The following is a 21,834-nucleotide window of genomic DNA, read 5'->3' on the forward strand; positions in this document are numbered from 1 at the left end:
GGAAGAAGTGCCACAATTGTAACACTTTTTGGTTTTCGATCAATTACTTCACTGAATCACTTTCAGACCAACTATTTCACGTGCATGCTGGACATGTCTGCTCTTGTTCTGAAAGTTAACGTTAAATCATTGAGTAAACAGACAACAGGTAATTATATAAAATTGAAATGATGCCCCCCTTGCCCCGTGTTACAACCGTAACCGCCGATGTGGAACAATTGTAACATGTTGCGGGACAGTTGAAACAATGGGACAGTTGTAACATTGCACTGTTACAGCTGTCCCTACTGCATAATGCACTGTCCCTAATGCATTTAAATACACTGTTACAAGTGTCCCACAAATGCCACCCCTGCTTTCTTGTATAAAAAACCCTACTAACCAAAGACTGTACAGCATGTTAACAGACCATCAGAAGGTTATCCTACAGTATATATAAGCTTATCCTCCTCCTATATAAAAGGGAGTAAGTGGGTCCTGTCTGTGTTTTTGGTCTGCAATTTCTGTCCCACATTGTGAGATTTGTGATGATTTTGGTCAGTAATGATGTCACTGATGATGTCACTCGATATATATATATATATATATATATATATACATGTGGGGTGTGATAGTCGGTACTCTACCCCACTGTACCATACTCATTAATGCAATATCTCAGGACGCCTTGAGGGAATTTCTTCAAATTTGGCTCAAACGTCCACTTGGACTCGGGATGAACTGATTAGATTCTGGTGGTCAAAGGTCAAAGTTTGAGGTCACTGATCCAGTGTTAATTTCGACTCAAACTAAAACTAGACTAAAATTACCCTTTTGCACTGACGAAAACTAGATGTTAACGAAATAAAAACAAAGTTGTGATGACAAAAACTATGAGGAAATCTATTGGAAATCTATTGGAAATCTATTTCATCAACAAATAAAACCTAGATGAAAATGTTAGGGAGGGATGAATTGGGAAGAGATCCAATCAGAAGAGAATAAGTTAAACAGTTAAATCTGTGTCTGTATTGCACGTTCAAACCTTAAAACGATTCCATAACAGATTAAGAGATATTTCCAATGAGTTTGGAAATTCTAGAGAAACATTTAAACAATGCCTTACACTTTAACTAAGCCCTTTAGATTTTAGTCGACTAAATCTACCATAGATTTCTCGTCGACTAAATTCTATTGATATTTATAAAGTCAACTAAAACTAGACTAAAACATTTCAGACGACTGAAATATGACTCAAACTTAATGGCATTTTAGTCAAAAGTCTATAACTTAAAAACTAAATCAAAATGAGCGGTCAAAATTAACACTGCTGTGACATCACGACCGCCCGTTACGTGCTCGTTAACACGATATCTCAGGGACGCCTTGAGGGAATCTCTTCAAATTCGGCTCAACTTGGACTCAATGATAAGCTGATTAGATTTTGGTGGTCAAAGTTCAGGCTTCTTATCTAACCTGTCTCTATTCGGGCACATTTTCGATGTGCCCGCGAGGTGTCCAGGTGAGTCCAGAGAGAGAAGGGTATCAGGTGAAGCTAGAGACGCAAGTGGCTAGCAGACTGCTCCATGTCAACCAGATATTCTCATCCTGTTGTTGTCTGGAAGGCTTCCAGTGATACGGTCTCTGCACTGACCCACATGCCGTGTGGACATGACCTCGATCCACCAGCCTTCCTTTGTGTGTCTGTGTGTGTGTGTGTGTGTGTGTGTGTGTTTCTGTGTGTGTTTCTGTGTGTGTGTCTGTGTGTTGCACTACAGTGAAAGCAGAGACAGCCTACTGAAAGTAATGACAGGGTTTTATATGACATGGCACCCAAAATGTGGGGGATTTTCTCGCCTAAAGGGGAACACCAATACTATGGAGAACAGACCCAGGGTTTTCCTCCTTTACTCAGTTTACACGCGAGGCTGTAGCCATGGATGCAGTTGTTTCTTTTTGGCCATTTTTGAAGCAACACTTGGCGGATTATCTCATTTAACATTTGGATGAGACTGTTGTGATTTAATTATTCAGTTTTATATAATAATGACACAACTTTATGCAATTTGACATCGATTCAAAGGCTTTGGGGGGGGGGTCATTTTAAAACATCACTAAATCAGTTTTTGTAGCTCAGTAATCTCCCGGTTTTATTTGAGGGTAAATACTGTATACTGAGATTTTCACGTCAACTATTCGTACTGCTATGGTTATTGAAAATGACACTCATGTATATATACATTATATCATGTACACATACCTTCTTACTGGTGCCACTTTTCTTGAATAAATCTTTTCTGCTTCACCCAAAAAATTTAAGGTGCATAATTTAAGGTGCATATAATTTAAGGTGCATAAATTAACATAAGAAAAGCCTATATCCACAATTCAAATTAATTTAGAGAACAATACCTGCACCTGCCCCCCCAGTTTGAATGGGCACACGCGCCCACATGCGCACACGCACGCACGCACGCGCATGCACACACACACACACACACACACACACACACACACACACACACACACACACACACACACACACACACAGGAACTTTGATAGTTACATCAGGGTAACAAGACTTCAGAAGACATGATTTAAAATCCAGAATGTATTGCATCTACAATGTGTATACTGCAGTGGAATCATACATACACATACAAATACAGTGTCAAATGGTCTTGTTATGTGAAGCCGCGGCCACACTGATCATCGTGTCTGTCCGTCTCTGTTCATTTCAATAGAGAGGTGAAGTGGCCGCCTACTTCCTGCTTCAGCACTGTACCAGAGATTTTCATCCGCCATTTATTTTCTCATAGACATTTCGTAAAATGCTTATAAAATAGGTTTACTTGTTCAAACCAAACGCTTCAGATATATTTAGAAACAGGAGAGACCACGTAACATTTCACTCGGACCAAAACGTAACAAAATTGCAGATTTAAAGAAAATATTTTTTCGATTTTCGTTTTTTAAATTTTTGGTCCAAGTGAAATGTTCTATGGTCTCTCCCGATTCTAAATATATCTGAACCGTTTGGTTTGAACAAGTAAAACTATTTTTATAATCATTTTACGAAATGTCTATGGGAAAATAAATGGCGGATGAAAATCTCTGGTACAGTGCTGAAGCAGGAAGTAGGCGGTCACTTTGCCTCTCTATTCATTTTCAATGAGAGCTGATGGCACATCCATCAGCTGCCTGCATGTCCAGACCTTCCACTCCGCCCACTCCACCGAGTTGACTTTTGGCTGCTTCTGGTCTGGCATTGTGACATGTGTAACCCAAGTTTAGGGCTTGCCCAGGGGTGGAGGTGGGAATTGAACCCATGCTCTCCCGCTTCCAAAGCACAAGCGCTAACCGCAACACCGAGAGAGCTCGTTCCCTTGGCAGGCCTTTACCGGGCTCACCCCCCTAAACTCACTCCACACCCACTGGGCATCCGGGTCACGGCACCAATATAACCCATGTTAAGGGCTCACTCATGGGTGGAGGCGGGAATTCACGCTCTCCCGCTTCCAAAGCGCTAATCGCAACACCAAGAGCTAGCTCCCTTGGCGGAGCTGGTTAACGGCCTTTTATACTGGGGAGTGAGTTTAACCAACAACTCGCTACCACTCGGGACTCACAAGGATTCACTTGGTTACAGAGCAACAGTGATTTCCTTGTTGGGGAAAAAAAAACAATTAGCCAATCAGCACCGAGGGGGACTAACGATTAGCCAATCAGTGTCAATAACAGGCTACGCCGTTGTCAAGCTGTTTCCCATTGTCAAGTGAGCCAAGGAGTAATAACAACAATGGTGGCCGCTATAGACGAGATAGACACAGCTATTGAGTTTTAGATCGATTAAAAATAGGACTTTCTTTGAAATCCGAACAGCACTCGGTTTTTAAGGCATTTATTCAAAGGGAAGATGTTTTTTTTTGCGTTCTCAAGACTGGATTAGATTAGTAGCCTATGTCGTCCGATACATTGGTCTCTCGTGATTGGTTAGGGAAAATGGAATTTCCCTGGGGAATTTCCTTTCTGGAAATCAGTTAGAGTGGAGGCAATGTCAGACTAGAAGATGGAAATGGAGTGAAACGAGTTGACAAACGAGGCGACCAAAACAGCCCCAACAGACAGAAATATTTATGAGTAAATCTGTCCGACTTCTGACGATCAGTGTAGCTGTGGACCTAGTGTGATGAACCGTGGCCTGCTGTATCCATGACCACGCAGGTAATCACTTCACACCAGCCTCCAATGTCCTGGATGAACACCATGAAGCTGATCATCAGCCACACAGCACCACATACACATACATATCATCTTGGTTGGATCATATGCTCAAACAAACCGAATATGAATCTATTTTTAGATACTCTCAATTTTCTTCCTGGATCCAAATTCCCACATCACCGTTTCCACATTTCCAGAATGTATTGTTACTGTAATAAGAAAAAAAAAAGTGTTTTAAAACAAACATAAAAACTTGTCACCAGTACATTACATTGATACAATTTAGATATGATTTTGAATTACTCCTGCAAAACCAGATGGATCATGGGACGTCCCCTGGCCCTGTAATAATTCCCTTTGTACTCGCTTTACTCCGCTATTATCTTTGGCTTTTTCCTTCTCTCATATGATGTCACGTTCTCAACAGGGTATCATGGTGATCATGGTGGAATTGAAGGGTTTTAGTTCCAAAATGAGATATCCATTATTTGACCAAAAAAAAATTACACCTATATTCTTCTGCTTTATAGCAGGAAATCAAAACAAAGGATAGTACGTTACTTAAGTCCTTAGCTGACAAAATGATAACACTTGGGTGTCCTCTACGTTTTAGAGATGTTGAATAATACTTCAGGTCATGACGTTTTTTTCCAAGTTGGATATAGAACATTTTGGAATACAACTCTTCAATCGATTTGTTGAAAACACTAGAGAGTCAGAGTAAAATCATATGCTGACAAAAAGGTGTAAGAACGAAAGAAAGGTCACAGCTTTCAGATTGTCAACCAAGCTGAAATGACGGTGTTAAAAAATATACAGAGCATAAGGTGCACGACAAATATCTGGATTATGTATGGCGAATCCAACAGAAGTATCCCAAAGTTACATCATTTAAGGCACTCCATTAATACATACTGTGGAGTCAGACAGACTGCTGTCAATAGTGGAAGATTCCCAGACACGACTTATCAAATAGAATAAATAAAATAAATAAATAATGAATACAACAGAAACATGGTACGATTGTAAGTAATCTGAAATAAATACAACAGACCTATAATCTATACACGAGAGAACCATTCAAGACACTTAAACATACACATTGCTGAAATATGACATTGAAGGATTTGTTTCTATTTCTATGCAACCTGGGAACCCAGAGTTTATCAGTAATAATGAGACTAATGAGGCTCTGGGACAGACGGACAATATTTCGAGGTTTCTGGTGGAGAGACTAGTTCTGATACCCGTTGGAGCACATTCAGGCCTAGCTCACAGAGTTGGCATGCCGCCTCTCCTCCCTCTCCCCAGAGGGCTTTTATAGTCCACCTAGCTAATTCCAACTGCGTCCGCTCAGATGTGCTCCATCAGTAGCTAATGAACGGAGCTCTCCATGGTGCTGAACCTGTGTTCACCCATTTTGCCTACTCATTAGTCATTTTTGCCCATTTAGTCGGCGCTAGACTCAGCCCTCAGTCTTAATCCGTTTCACTCCTATAAGACTGAGAATATTACTATTTAAATCTTTGCATAACGTTAGGTGGCGCTGTTGGAAGCCTTGCATCGGAGAACCAATCATGAGTGTTGTGGGCGGGCCTGTTTTCTGGGGGCAGATCTCATGCAGAACCGGTGTCTCGCAAAACATCGTTGCATTTGCGGAGAAACATATTAATCACGTAGAAACAAACATAACCTGTTAATAGGACGTGTTTCATCCGGCCCCGGCGGCTAGAGGTCTTTCCCCCAGCGATAAACCCGACTCCCGAGGCTAACATTACAGAGCCTGCTGATGACTTCACAGTAGCAAGCGGACCACTTCCGGGTAGGAAAAATTATTGTAAAATAAACCACAGCTATAAATTTTGTTTGGAGCATATCAGCTTCATGCTCTGTGTTAGGACTATGATAAATGGCATTGCCGCTACCAAATAAAATTCTAATAATAAATGTAGGCGTGTCTGCTGCCGGCCGTTCTCGCCGGGCTCTGACAGACAGTTTCTGACAGTGAAATTCCCAGACGTTTGGTGGCGCAGCTCACCAAACGTCTGGGAGCCGAGACTAAGTCGGCGCTAATGAGCTCATACAAAAATCCGGCAATGTCACCATCTCCATTGGGACTCTCCCAATACCCGTGCCAAATATGAATGCTGTCAGGCCGACGTGTCCCAGGAAAATGAAACGGAGACACAGAGATACCTACATACAGTACGTAGGGTTGCTAATTTATGTGTTAATTTAGCCGAAATCTGGACCTAAAACACCTACAAAAAATATCAATTGATCAACTCCGACTCCATTAACGCATCACTCGGACGGAAGCGGAAGTCTTGGCGCGGACGTCCGCTCTACACCGGAAATCCCGAAATATCGTCCGTCTGTCCCAGAGTCTTATTAGTCGTCAGACTGCTGATAGGCTCTGGGTGCACAGATTGATTTCTACGCAAATGAATGTTGAGTCCTATACCACTGAAGTAAACTTGAAAGATGTTGACATGAATTTATGACCATATTGAGTGCTGCACCCTGTCTCCATTTACATTGTTGTCAATGTATCGTCGTTGTCATATTATACACAAAAGAGGTAAGTACGGCGTCGGCGGTCCATCCTGTATATCATTAAAAAACATCATATTATATACAATGTCATATATTATTGATCCTGTTAGACCATTTACTTGAGGGAAAACAGTTGCTACGATCCACGTTCAAGCCATTTCTTCATTGTTTTTTTCCTCTTTAAAAGGTCCTGTCCTGCCTTGTGCTAACGTGTCTTCTCCTGCTGACGCGTGGAGTCTCTACCACTTTCCTGCACACTTATTTCCCTTTGACGCCATTGGCCTTATTCAGTGTGGCATCGCTCCCCTGCTTGACGATGCTGCTGAGGTCAGCCTTCATGGCCTGCTCAACAGCAGCCGCCAGCGGCAACTTGGCGTCCTCCGCCTCCGTCTCCCTGTGGTAGAAGTAGTTGAAGTTGGAGACGATAACGGGCACGGGCAAAGCGATGGTCAGCACGCCGGCAATGGCGCACAGGGTGCCCACCATTTTACCCCCCAGGGTGACGGGACACATGTCTCCGTAGCCCACGGTCGTCATGGTGACCACGGCCCACCAGAAGCCGTCGGGGATGCTGACAAACTGCGTGGTCGGCTCGTCGACCTCCGCAAAGTAGATAGCGCTGGAGAAGAGGATGACTCCGATGAAGAGGAAGAAGATGAGCAGGCCCAGCTCGCGCATGCTGGCCTTCAGGGTCTGTCCCAGGATCTGGAGCCCCTTGGAGTGGCGCGAGAGCTTGAAGATCCGAAACACCCTGACCAGACGGATGATGCGCAGGATGGCCAGAGACATGTTCTGACTCGCGTTCTCGTGAGGCGTGGTGAGCACTTCCGTAATCAGAGTAACAAAGTAGGGGATGATGGACACAATGTCGATGCAATTCATGAGGTTGTTGAAGAATTTCCTTTTGCTGGGACAGACCAAAAATCGCACACACAGCTCAAAGAAGAACCAGACAATGCAGGCAGTCTCGATGATGAAGAAGGGATCGGTGAAAAATGTGGGCTTACGAGTACGGGGTCCGGTCGGAGAACCTCCGGACTGGTTGAAAGGCTGCACCACAGGGACCATTTCTTCTCGGAACTCTGGTAGCGTTTCCATGCAGAAGATGATGATGGAGATGATGATAACAAAAACAGATACCAACGCTACACCCCGGGCCGCGTTGGAGCTCTCTGGGTACTCAAACAGCAGCCAGAACTGCTTATTCACCTCATTGGTCGGCAGAGGGGCATCGTCGTCCTTTATAAAGCCTTCGTCTTCTCTGAACTGCTCCATGGCCTCGCTCCCCAGCTCGTAGAACAAGATCTCGTCGGCAAACACGTCTATGGGAACGTTCGCCGGACGTCTGATTTTACCCCCCGACTGGTAGTAGTACAAGATCCCGTCGAAGCTCGGCCGGTTCCGATCGAAGAAGTACTCGTTCCTCATCGGATCAAAGAAACCCATCCTCTTCCGACGGTCGCCCAGCAACGTCCCTGGAAATTGGTCCAACGTTTTGAGCTGCGTCTCGAAGCGAAGGCCGGCGATGTTTATGATGACCTTCTGGTCTCCGTCGTTCAGCCCTCGCTTATCGATGAACAGGTCCTCGCAGCACTCCTTGGCCAGTCGGCTGAAGATGGGCTCACTGTCCCGGGTGCCCTCGCTGTTCAGCAGCAATTTCCAGTTGGAGATCATACTGGCGCAGCGGCTGCGCGACCGTCTGCTCGCTGTTGGCATCGAGGGCGACGGGGGCGCAGCCGTCGTCTGTGTCTGTGGGGTGGCCGAGGACAACGAGGACGACTCCCAAATGCAGGTGGGCAAGGAGCCTAGGTGGGCGGGCACGGAGCCTAGGTGGGCGGGCACGGGGGTGTGGTGGGCGGGCACGGGGGTGTGGTGGGAGGAGGGCGGAGAGGTAAGCAGAGGGGCGGGGGGGAGGTGGTGGTTGCCGCTGGGCTCTGGAGGCATGCTCTCCTCCACCGTGAGAGCCGTCGTCTCGTCGGCGCGGGCGTCCACCTCGTCCTCGGGGCTGCTGTCGATGTCATCCAGGTCTACCAGTGCCACGTCCATGGCTGCGGGTCAGCCACAGCACGCCTCTGGGCCCCAGGATAACACGCTCAGGTGGGGAGGCACCGTGACCAGGAACAGCGGCAGGGCTCAGAGCATCCAGACGTCAGTAATGGGGGCGGGGGGAGAGACCAACTATTTTCTTCTCCCTCCAACACCTGTAGAGAGAGAGAGAGGGAGAGAGAGGGAGAGTGAGTCACAGTGTTTCTGTCCATGTCTAAGGATTTATTTGTTAATTGTTGCTGACGTGAACAGCGCGAGTATAATATAATGTAGATGGGGAGATAACAGGAGAGAGAGAAAGCGATCGCCAAGTATATGCACTGCATTCTCTCCTTGAGCTAACTTCTAGCCATTGAAATCCTAGTGAAATCACACAATTGACTCATTTTGCTGGGGACTCCCCATGCGAGCTAGAACAGGGGGGTGGAGAGAGAGAGGGAGAGGGAGGGAGGTGAGGGAGGGAGGCGAGTGAGCTAGAACGGAGAGACATCTTTGAAACAAAAGAATAAATGATAATAGCAGGGGGCATTCAGTTCTTCAGAAATATATAATGGTGAATTCCTAGCCAATGCGCTTTTAGCCTCTCTGGTCTCAATACGAGAGCAGAGCAGGTCACGTGGGGGCTGGGTTTACCCAGGCTAGTGAATTCCCTGCTGCCTGTCTCACACAGTCTGTTATTGCTGCCTGCCTCAGACAGTCTGTTATTGCTGCCTGTCTCACACAGTCTGTTATTGCTGCCTGCCTCAAACAGTCTGTTATTGCTGCCTGCCTCAGACAGTCTGTTATTGCTGCCTGTCTCACACAGTCTGTTATTGCTGCCTGCCTCAAACAGTCTGTTATTGCTGCCTGCCTCAAACAGTCTGTTATTGCTGCCTGCCTCAGACAGTCTGTTATTGCTGCCTGCCTCAAACAGTCTGTTATTGCTGCCTGTCTCACACAGTCTGTTATTGCTGCCTGCCTCAAACAGTCTGTTATTGCTGCCTGCCTCAAACAGTCTGTTATTGCTGCCTGTCTCACACAGTCTGTTATTGCTGCCTGCCTCAAACAGTCTGTTATTGCTGCCTGCCTCAGACAGTCTGTTATTGCTGCCTGTAACAGTAAATAAGGAGAAATACAAGCACTAAATTAAATATAACTAGCAAGTGGATGCCTGTAGAGAGCTTCCTTAGAAATGGTTACTGAGATAGGATCTTAGAATATCGCTGAAGGTTCAACTCAATGCAAATTGTTGTTGGCCTGAACTGATGATATCTTCTGGGTTTGCATTCAGTCCAAATGTTAAGACATGACATCCTCACTCCTCCTAACGAGTTCTGAAATACATTCATGCACACACACACACACGCACACGCACACGCACGCACACGCACGCACGCACGCACGCACGCACGCACGCACGCACACACACACACACACACACACACACACACACACACACACACACACACACACACACACACACAGAAGGTTGTTTATTTACATAACCCTTTACATGCACACCTCAAAGGACGGTAGCTACAGACTGAGACGAGCTAAATCGAACTGATCAACAATCCACCATAGAACAGAATGTTGTAGAGCAGGGTTCTTTAAAGACCCCCCCCCACCCCCGCGTACACACACACACACACACACACACACACACACACACACACACACACACGCACAGACCCTGTCAGTCAGTTGGTTGGTTGGTTGGTCAGTTGGTTGGTCAGTCCACAAAAAGTTCACCACCCTTTAGCGGCCACAGGTTTCGCCCTAGGATGCTGAAATTTGGCATGGCAGTCAAGTGTGTGTGTGTGTATGTGTCTGTGTGTGTGTGTGTGTGTGTGTGTGTGTGTGTCTGTGTGTGTGTGTGTGTGTGTGTGTTGTGTGTGTGTTGTGTTATTCACTAAACGCCCCCCCCCCCCCACCTTCCCCGGGGACGCCCGCCTCCCACTTTGAAAACCTTAGAAAAATGCGCGCGCACACACATCCAATTTCTCTCTTCCTTTATTTCTCTCTTTCTTGCTTTCCTTTATTTTCTTTCTCTCTCTCTCTCTCTCTCTCTCTCTCTCTCTCTCTCTCTCTCTCTCTCTCTCTCTCCCCCCCTCTCTCTCTCTCACACACACAAAGTGCACACCCTGTTATATCAGGGGAATGACCCCAATACGCAGCAGGCTGTAGGAGAAGAAGGCAGCGCAGGGTGCATACATTAGTGCATAATTAACTGGGCTGTGCAGTGATAGCATAGACCTAGCTTCCTCCAGACACACTGTCCTTACACTGACATCAGTGACCCCACAGCGCTAACCAAGACCACCCTGCTGCTGCTGTTGTTGTTGTTGTTGTTGTGCCCTCTGTATCTGCCTTTATGTTTACCAGTGTTTGTTTGACTCTTCATCACCCACCAGGGTGATCTCACTACTAAACAGTAACCTGATCTGTGAGCAGTGTGCCGTGTGTGTGTGTGCCATGTTTGTTGGTGTGTTTGTGTGTTTGTGTGTTTGTGTGCGTGTGCATATACTGTACATGTGTGTGTGCGTGAGTGAGTGCTGACGCCTGCAGATGTTTAATTAAAGACTCGAGACATGAGTCACCACCAAGCCAATGCCAATGATACCAGTCCTGCTAGGAGGAGAGAGAGAGAGAGAGGGAGAGAGGGAGAGAGAGAGAGAGAGAGAGAGAGAGAGAGAGAGAGAGAGAGGAAGAGGGAAAGGGAGAGAGAGACAGAGATAGATAGGGAGAGAGAGAGAGAGAGAGAGGAAGAGGGATAGAGAGAGAGGGAGAGAGGAAGAGGGATAGAGAGAGAGGGAGAGAGAGAGAGAGAGGAAGAGGGATAGAGAGAGAGAGAGAGAGAGAGAGAGAGAGAGAGAGAGAGAGAGAGAGAGGGAGGCGAGTGAGCGTAGCGATGCGAAGGGAACGGTGTGCGGTGTGGCTGTCAGCCAACAGGTCAGGGTAGTGATGCAGAGTTAAGTTACCTCTCTATCTCTCTCTGGAACTGAAAACCTGGATTAACAAAGTCCAGAGTTTTCACTAAACTCGCTTTCCACCTGGCCTCCGCTTGGCTTCAGCCAATGCTGGCTTTCTCTGAGCTGTTTGCCCCGCCCCCAGAGAGAGAGAGAGAGAGAGAGAGAGAGAGAACAGGAGGATGACATGAAAATTGTTGGGAAGACAGATGTGGGTGGAGGAAGTGGGGGAAGAGTGGAACGCTGGGTGGGGGTGAGGAGGACCGGATGGAGGGGAGAGAACATGACAGTGATGGAGAGAGGTGGGTGGGTGGAGACAGGCTGATAAGAGAGGGAGCTCCTCGCTCGCCCACAGCCACATGAGCAGAATGATGTCATCTGACCCGTTTTAACAACCCGAACTTTCTCATGACCCCAAAATAGATGCTGTCAACACGCATCCGTCGGTGATCCGCTCTCGGATCAATAGCTCAGCCAATCACATCGCTCTGCTTGGTCAATTCTATTTTTTCCTCTCTTTTCTAAACCAATAATTCAATATGTCATCAATATTTAATTTTACCTAATGCAACGGAAAGAACATGGCGGCGCCCTAAAAGGATTACTACTGTGACTGCTGTGGCTAATAATGTGACTGCTGTGGCTAATAATGTGACTGCTGTGGCTAGTGGTGTGACTGCTGTGGCTAGTGTTGTGACTGCTGTGGCTAGTGTTGTGACTGCTGTGGCTAGTGTTGTGACTGCTGTGGCTAATGATGTGACTGCTGTGGCTAGTGTTGTGACTGCTGTGGCTAATGATGTGACTGCTGTGGCTAATGATGTGACTGCTGTGGCTAGTGTTGTGACTGCTGTGGCTAGTGTTGTGACTGCTGTGGCTAGTGTTGTGACTGCTGTGGCTAATAATGTGACTGCTGTGGCTAATAATGTGACTGCTGTGGCTAGTGATGTGACTGCTGTGGCTAGTGTTGTGACTGCTGTGGCTAGTACTGTGACTGCTGTGGCTAGTACTGTGACTGCTGTGGCTAGTGTTGTGACTGCTGTGGCTAGTACTGTGACTGCTGTGGCTAGTAATGTGACGATGTGGCTAATAATGTGACTGCTGTGGCTAGTACTGTGACTGCTGTGGCTAGTAATGTGACTGATGTGGCTAATAATGTGACTGCTGTGGCTAGTGATGTGACTGATGTGGCTAATAATGTGACTGCTGTGGCTAGTGTTGTGACTGCTGTGGCTAGTACTGTGACTGTTGTGGCTAGTACTGTGACTGCTGTGGCTAGTGATGTGACTGATGTGGCTAGTACTGTGACTGCTGTGGCTAGTAATGTGACTGCTGTGGCTAGTACTGTGACTGCTGTGGCTAGTGATGTGACTGATGTGGCTAATAATGTGACTGCTGTGGCTAGTGTTGTGACTGCTGTGGCTAGTACTGTGACTGCTGTGGCTAGTACTGTGACTGCTGTGGCTAGTAATGTGACTGATGTGGCTAGTGATGTGACTGATGTGGCTAGTGCTGTGACTGACTAAAATAGGCCTATTGAATGGATTTTACAAACAAAATATGCTCAAGATAGTCATAATGCTTAAGTTCCACTATTAATAACGACCCTTAAATATAGCAGTACGTACCCAGGGCCTGTTTAGAGTGGTTGAGGTTAAGGTTGCGTTGTTCTCTTAAATACAGAGCGACGTCTGACTCGTTAATGAGTTCACTTCAGAAAGACTCTTCCATAATTAAGATATATGTACACACACACACACACACACACACACACACACACACACACACACACACTGCTGTCTGGTGCCTTTCTGACAAATAAATATAGCATATCGGCGTGCTGTGTTACGTGCGGGAATCTGCAAATATGTACGCACAGGCTCACGGACAAACGCAGACAGAAACACATGCACACACACGCACACACGCATGCACACACGCATGCACACACGCACACACACACACACACACACAGCTTACCTTCTATAGGAGCTCTACAGACCATGAGAGTATGCTAGGCTGAGTAAAGGAGACAGAAAAGAAGATGATCTGAAGAGAATGCTCCTCCAATAGTTCTGTCTCTTCTGTAGCCTCCTGCTACCTGCTCATTTGGGATCAGAATGACTAATCTATCACAGACTAGATTGGGTAACCTTATGCTGGAGAGAAACTAGAGCTGTGGCAAAGGCCACATGTGCACACACACACACACACACTCAAACAAACACACGCATGCACGCGCACACACACTCACACACATCTCATGCATACAGACACACACAAGCACGCACGCACACACACACATACAAGCACGCGCACACACATGCGCACGCACGCACGCACACACACACACACACACAAACACACACACACACACACACACACACATCTCATGCACACGGGCACTCAACAAAAACACGGCAAATGGGAAAAATTGCACAAAAACGGCTTCATTTATATCTGCTCCCTTTCATGTTTTATAAGCAAGAGTAAGTAAGTGTGAGTGTGCGTCTTTGTTTATGAGTGTGTGAGTAAGTAAGTGTGAGTGTGCGTCTTTGTTTATGAGTGTGTGTGTGTGTGTGTGTGTGTGTGTGTGTGTGTGTGTGTGTGTGTGTGTGTGTGTGTGTGATATTTTACAGTGTGCTCAAGGCCTTGTAGACTCTCCACGCTTGTTATTGAGATTTATAGCTTACAACAAATTAGTTCCGGCCGGACAATTTGATTGGACAAGAGGCATTCCGTGCGTGCCCATTCACTGTATGCAGATCACTCCGCTTCACAGCTGCTCTAATGTAACCTTGATTAGGCTGCGTGCACTGCACACGTGCTAACCTAAAAGTAGCTATAGCTTAGCTAGCTTGGAGTGGGGAAACAGTTTACCTGTTGCTTGGCAACACTTGGTAGCGTTATCCTGAGGGGGACTGTTTTTGTTGGCAGAGACAATTAACAGACAAAAATCAACTGTGGTCTCAAATCACTTTAGAAATACTATTAATACTTGATGAATAGCTTTTACAATTGTTGTATAAAAGCAATAGCACATTTGAGGTTGTGCTGTCATTGCTGTATAACAGCACAGCTGGGATTATCTTCAGCACTCTGCCTGCAGCCTGCATGGTGCCTACGAGCCAATCACAGACAGCTCCTCCCTCTCCTCTGTCATATTCCTTAAATATTCATATAATCACTGAAGGTTCAACTCACTAGAGAGCATGAAACGATGACATTTCATGGCCTGGCATTCAGCCCAAATGTAAAAAAATGCGCACACACGCATGCACGCACGCGCACACACGCGCACACACGCACACACACACACACACACACACACACATACACACACACACGCACGCGCGCACGCACACGCACGCACGTGCGCGCACGCACGCGCACGCACGCACGCACACACACACACACACACACACACACGCACGCGCACGCACGCATGTGCGCGCACGCACGCACGCACACACACACACACACACACATACACTATGGGGGGTGGTTTGTGCCACTGACGTGCGCGCACGCACGCACGCGCGCGTGTACGATGTGTCTGTGTGTCGTGTGTTTGGATTATGGCATGACACACAGACACATCGTGCGCGCGCACGCACGCGTGCATGCACGATGTGTCGGTGTGTAGTGTGTTTGGATTATGGCATGACACACAGACACATCGTGCGCGCGCGCGCGCGCGTGCGTACGCGCGCGTCAGTGGCACAAACGACCCCGGGGGTGGTTTGTGCCACTGACGTGCGCGCGCGCACGCACGCGTGCATGCACGCGTGCATGCACGATGTGTCTGTGTGTCGTGTGTTTGGATTATGGCATGACACACAGACACATCGTGCGTGCGCGCGCGTCAGTGGCACAAACGACCCCGGGGGTGGTTTGTGCCACTGACGTGCGCGCGCGCACGCACGCGTGCATGCACGATGTGTCTGTGTGTCGTGTCTTTGGATTATGGCATGACACACAGACACATCGTGCGCGCGTGTGCGTGCGCGCGCGTCAGTGGCACAAACAACCCCGGGGGTGATTGTGCCAAGTTTTGGGCCAATCAGAACACTAGATTTTAGACATGCTCCGATCACCACGAAATTCGGTGTGGTGGTAGCAGCTGCTCACCAGAGGACAGCCGCCAAATTTCGTGTCTCGACGCCACTCATTTCCCTTCAAGATGGCTGCACATATCATAAAAGTGCCGCATCGGGCCGATATTCTGTCAGGGGGCGGGCCTACCCATGGACGGCTTTTAACGGTTACTATAAACTGAATATAACAAATTATAACAAATACTACTTTTTGTTGAAGTACTTATCCTTTTAAAGCTAAAAGGAGGCACTTCCAACACCTTGGGCTGATTTCTGGAGTTATATCAATCTGACAAATCCATAATGTGTCCTGGGATTCCCTTCATATCCATGTATCTATCCATCTGTTTCTTCAACGGTGGATCTGAAATGGCTTATTTTTGAGTACGGTATGTTGCTCAGCACAAGATTCCGACGCGGCGATGTCTCACTCATGACCCCACGACCGATAAACACTGAGCACGACCAGGAGGCCGCACTTTTTAAGCCTGAGCTAGATTTGACCAGCTTTTGTCTGACCCTGGCAAAACCATTGATTTTAGAGCGATGATTCATATATCCAGGCGCTCAGCAGAACACTCTGATCGACGCAAGCAGGTGCTACAAAGTTTCCTATCAAATTGGACCGATTTTTTGGGGTTAAGCGTTGATCATTTATTAATGGGTTGTGTCCAGCAGCAGATTCAAACCTCAAGTGCTGTTTTTTCTCCTAAACTGCCCCAGAAGGTACCAGAGCACTGACATTCGGCACAGTGGATCGCATGGGCATTCTGATCATGGGCACCGAATTTGAGCCCTCTGCGGCTTCGGGGGGCCAGTTCCTCTCAAAATGGATTGGTGTTTTCAAGCAAAAACGACAATTTTTTTCTCCTAAACTGCCCCAGAAGGTACCAGAGCACTGACATTCGGCACAGTGGATCGCAGGGGCATTCTGATCATGGGCACCGAATTTGAGCCCTCTGCGCCTTCGGGGGGCCAGTTCCTCTCAAAATGGATTGGTGTTTTCAAGCAAAAACGACAATTGTTTTCTCCTAAACTGCCCCAGAAGGGCTGAGAGAGCCCAATTTCGGCACAGTTTACCCAATTTACACCATATGGGCATATGGCTGTATGGGACATAGAAATGTCAAATATCCAACCATAACCTTTATACTGTACCATTATAGCATCATACATTTTCTGATGTGTTACACTAGAAGGTTTCCAAATAAATAGTTTTCCTAATCCCCCCCAAAATCCAACAAAACTATGAACTGGACTAATTGACCCCATATAGTTTATTCCTATGACACAAGCGCTGTTGGGGCTGAAGATGGGCAGTCTGATGACAATGGCAGCTATTTTTCAAGCAGTTTTCAGCACCACAAATATGGTTAGACACCAGTTAGAGTTGGATTTGTTTTATTCCAATGTAGGGAAGCAAAAAAACTGAACATACAGAGCCTTCATTTGTGAAAAAAAAACTACTTTATTCCTTTAATGGTTGTAGTGTCATAGGTTGTGTTCCTACGTTATTCCTTCAAAAGTTGTAGTTGCCATAGATTGTGTTGCATACTGTAGTTGACTTCTTTTGTTGCAACGAAATGTAACTTTTCTTTCTTTTGTAGCTCCGTACCGCCCCTTGCTGGCGCTACGCGTCCAGCAGGGGTTACAGCTCGCCAAGGTCTGGGCTCAGTGCCAGCCTTTGGCTTGTAGCTCTAAGGACAAGCCCACCGCCCTTGGTGCCCAAACGTTAGGGTTGTGCTACAACCCAGGTTTTACGAGTGAGAACGAGCAACCCGTTCTCACTCTGAGCGCGTCGCATATTGACGCTTTGTCCTGTCCCTTGTGCGTCGCTTGTTACTAACATGGTACCCTTGAGCGACACATGAAACGACTTGGGCTTTCCGACTAAACTCAATGCAAACCCATGGAAGTCATCTTTGACGCTTATGGCAACTGCTCCCCTATTAGCCTAACTGCTCCACCATTAGTCAACTGCTCGCCCATTAGGGTCTGGAGGAGCTAACCTCTCCCAGACCCTAACCCTAAACCTAACCTCTCCCACCCCATGCCTAAACCTAACCTCTCCCAGACCCTAACCCTAACCCTAACCTCTCCCACCCCATGCCTAAACCTAACCTCCCCCAGACCCTAAACCTAACCTCTCCCACCTCCCACGCCTAAACCTAACCTCCCCCCAGACGCTAATGGTGAGCAGTTGACTAATGGGCGAGCAGTTAGGCTGATGGGGGAGCAGTTGCCATAAGCGTCAAAGTTGACTTCTATGGGTTTGCATTGAGTTTAGTCGGAAAGCCCAAGTCGTTTCATGGGTCGCTCAAGGGTACCATGTTAGTAACAAGTGGCGCATAAGGGACGGGACAAAGCGTCAATATGCTACGTGGTCGGAGTGAGAACGTGTTGGAACGAGAGCTCTCACTAGTGCCTACAACGCTGCGTACGCAGCCCTATGGAAGACTGTCATTTTGCTCCAAAATTACTTTTCATTAAAACCGACCACCCACCCGTAGGTGGCGTGGTGCCCCCCTGGGGCTGACACGGATCCACGTGACTACGTCACGTCCTGTCAGCCCAGGGATAACCACTCTACATTTCTTCCAGCCAGCTGAGATCCGACGCACCCCGTGACGCATCGACGCAGCAAGGCTGGGTAGTGAGAGCTCTCGTTCTCACTCGTAAAACCTGGGTTGTAGCACAACGTTTTACTTCGTTTCGAACTCAAGCTCTCACTAGTGCCTTAATTCAACCGACCTTGCTGCCGGGAGCACCCCACAGGGCGACCCGAAAGGCACCGGTGAACCACGGCCGTATGGCAACGTTCATGCCTGACCGTCTGACATATTAGAGTGGCAACGATACTACTTTCTTGCCAGCACCGCGTGCGCGAATTGCGAACCGGACACGTCGAGACTGTAGTACCTAACAAAAGTGTGATGAGAGGACCATGAGGCCACGGCACACATGTCCTCCCCTGAACACCGCGCAACAACGCAGAGGATGTCGCAACACCCCGCGTAGAATGCGCCTTGATACCCTCCGGGGGTATATTACCCACGGCAGAGTATGCCAAAGCGATCGCCTCCACTATCCAGTGTGATAAGCGATCCTTGGAAAGGAGGCCACCCTGGGCCTTCTGCCAAAGCAGACCAACAACTGGTTTGGAGTGCGTAATGAACGCGTCCTGGCCACATAGGCCGAGAGCGCCCTTACTGGGCACAGCATGTGCAAGCGTCACTCCTCACCCGAACTGAACGGCGGGGGACAGAATGCTGATAAGTCTATGACCATAGACCTAAAGCTGACATTAATATTCTTAGGTTGGTAAGCCGGGTTAGGTCGCAACGTAACCCTGCGCCCATCATTCCCAAAACCATACAGGCCTGCTGCACCGAGAGGGCAATCAGGTCACCAACTCTCTTTCCTGACGACAAGGCCAGCAGCAGCGCGGTCTTTAAGACAGAACCCTTAAATCGGCGGAGTCCAAGGGCTCAAACGGATGACCCGTTAGCCCGTCCAGCACCGTAACCAGGTCCGATTTGGGAAAAAACGCACCGCGACGGCGGGCACAGTTTACGCGCCCCCTTCATGAAGCGTGAGACCAAAGGGTACGCCCCCATGGGGCTCCCCTCAATTCCCATGTGGCAAGCAGAAATCGCGGCTACGTACACCTTAAGCGACTGCGGGGACTGACCCGCGTCAAGCAGGCTCTGAAGGAAACAGAGAACTGGTCGCACACTGCAGTTCACTGGATCCACGCCCCTACTTGCTGCATAGTGCATACCACATTATCAGGCAAGCCCTGGGCTAGCAACTGGTCCCGTTCAGGAGCCAGATTGCTAGCTTCCACCTGCCTGGGAGGCGTGGAACACCTCCCCCTCCACCTGGGATAGGAGATCGGCCCGTACCGGCAACGCCCAGGGCGGATCTTGCGCCAGGGAGACCAGGTCCGCAAACCATGTCTGCCTGGGCCAAAACGGACTAAAACGAGCCGGAGGCGCTGTTCCCTCACCCTGTCCAACACCTGACAGATCAGGGGGGTCGGGGGAAACGCATAGAGCCCCTCCCTCGGCCACGCGTGCGCTTTTAGCGCGTCATGAACGGGGGCTGTCCTCCTGGATCGAGCACCACAGTGGGCAGTGTGTCGCGCGCCGCGATGCGAGAGATCGACGCGGGCGCGACCAAACCTGGCCCAAACCTGTTCCATCACCCGAGGGTGGAGGCACCACTCCGTATAACGGGGATTGCCTCGAGACAGCAGGTCGGTCGTAACTCAGCCGTCCCAGCAGATAGACCGCTGACACTGAAAGGAGACGGGGATACACCCACAGGTGAATCGCCGCTATGGTTCAGTTTAGGAGAAAAAACAGCACTTGAGGTTTGAATCTGCTGCTGGACACAACCCATTAATAAATGATCAACGCTTAACCCCAAAAAATCGGTCCAATTTGATAGGAAACTTTGTAGCACCTGCTTGCGTCGATCAGAGTGTTCTGCTGAGCGCCTGGATATATGAATCATCGCTCTAAAATCAATGGTTTTGCCAGGGTCAGACAAAAGCTGGTCAAATCTAGCTCAGGCTTAAAAAGTGCGGCCTCCTGGTCGTGCTCAGTGTTTATCGGTCGTGGGGTCATGAGTGAGACATCGCCGCGTCGGAATCTTGTGCTGAGCAACATACCGTACTCAAAAATAAGCCATTTCAGATCCACCGTTGAAGAAACAGATGGATAGATACATGGATATGAAGGGAATCCCAGGACACATTATGGATTTGTCAGATTGATATAACTCCAGAAATCAGCCCAAGGTGTTGGAAGTGCCTCCTTTTAGCTTTAAAAGGATAAGTACTTCAACAAAAAGTAGTATTTGTTATAATTTGTTATATTCAGTTTATAGTAACCGTTAAAAGCCGTCCATGGGTAGGCCCGCCCCCTGACAGAATATCGGCCCGATGCGGCACTTTTATGATATGTGCAGCCATCTTGAAGGGAAATGAGTGGCGTCGAGACACGAAATTTGGCGGCTGTCCTCTGGTGAGCAGCTGCTACCACCACACCGAATTTCGTGGTGATCGGAGCATGTCTAAAATCTAGTGTTCTGATTGGCCCAAAACTTGGCACAATCACCCCCGGGGTTGTTTGTGCCACTGACGCGCGCGCACGCACACGCGCGCACGATGTGTCTGTGTGTCATGCCATAATCCAAAGACACGACACACAGACACATCGTGCATGCACGCGTGCGTGCGCGCGCGCACGTCAGTGGCACAAACCACCCCCGGGGTCGTTTGTGCCACTGACGCGCGCGCGCGCACGATGTGTCTGTGTGTCATGCCATAATCCAAACACACGACACACAGACACATCGTGCATGCACGCGTGCGTGCGCGCGCGCACGTCAGTGGCACAAACCACCCCCGGGGTCGTTTGTGCCACTGACGCGCGCGTACGCACGCGCGCGTACGCACGCGCGCGCGCGCGCGCACGATGTGTCTGTGTGTCATGCCATAATCCAAACACACTACACACCGACACATCGTGCATGCACGCGTGCGTGCGCGCGCGCACGTCAGTGGCACAAACAACCCCGGGGGTGGTTTGTGCCACTGACGTGCGCGCACGCACGCACGCGCGCGCGCACGATGTGTCTGTGTGTCATGCCATAATCCAAACACACGACACACAGACACATCGTACACGCGCGCGTGCGTGCGTGCGCGCACGTCAGTGGCACAAACCACCCCCCATAATATACACACACACGCACGCGCGCACGCACACGCACGCACGTGCGCGCACGCACGCGCACGCACACGCGCACGCACACACACACACACACACACACACACACGCACGCGCACGCACGCACGCGCACGCACGCACGCACACACACACACACACACACACACGCACGCGCACGCACGCATGTGCGCGCACGCACGCACGCACACACACACACACACACACACAGCTCTCCATATTTTACTCAT

The 21,834-nt window shown here is 48.5% G+C and overlaps 1 pseudogene across 1 annotated transcript; it reads right to left on the reverse strand.

Annotated features, from left to right (window-relative positions):
• Positions 1–7,018: 7,018 nt before the first annotated feature.
• On the reverse strand, positions 7,019–8,806 carry LOC310771481 (potassium voltage-gated channel subfamily A member 10 pseudogene; annotated as a pseudogene). Its single transcript has one exon. The product of its transcript is annotated as a potassium voltage-gated channel subfamily A member 10 pseudogene (transcript).
• Between the last annotated feature and the right edge of the window lie 13,028 nt (positions 8,807–21,834).

Source organism: Poromitra crassiceps (assembly GCF_964638095.1).
Source record: "Poromitra crassiceps genome assembly, contig: HAP1_SCAFFOLD_690, whole genome shotgun sequence".
In the NCBI taxonomy this organism is placed as follows: Eukaryota; Metazoa; Chordata; class Actinopteri; order Beryciformes; family Melamphaidae; genus Poromitra; species Poromitra crassiceps.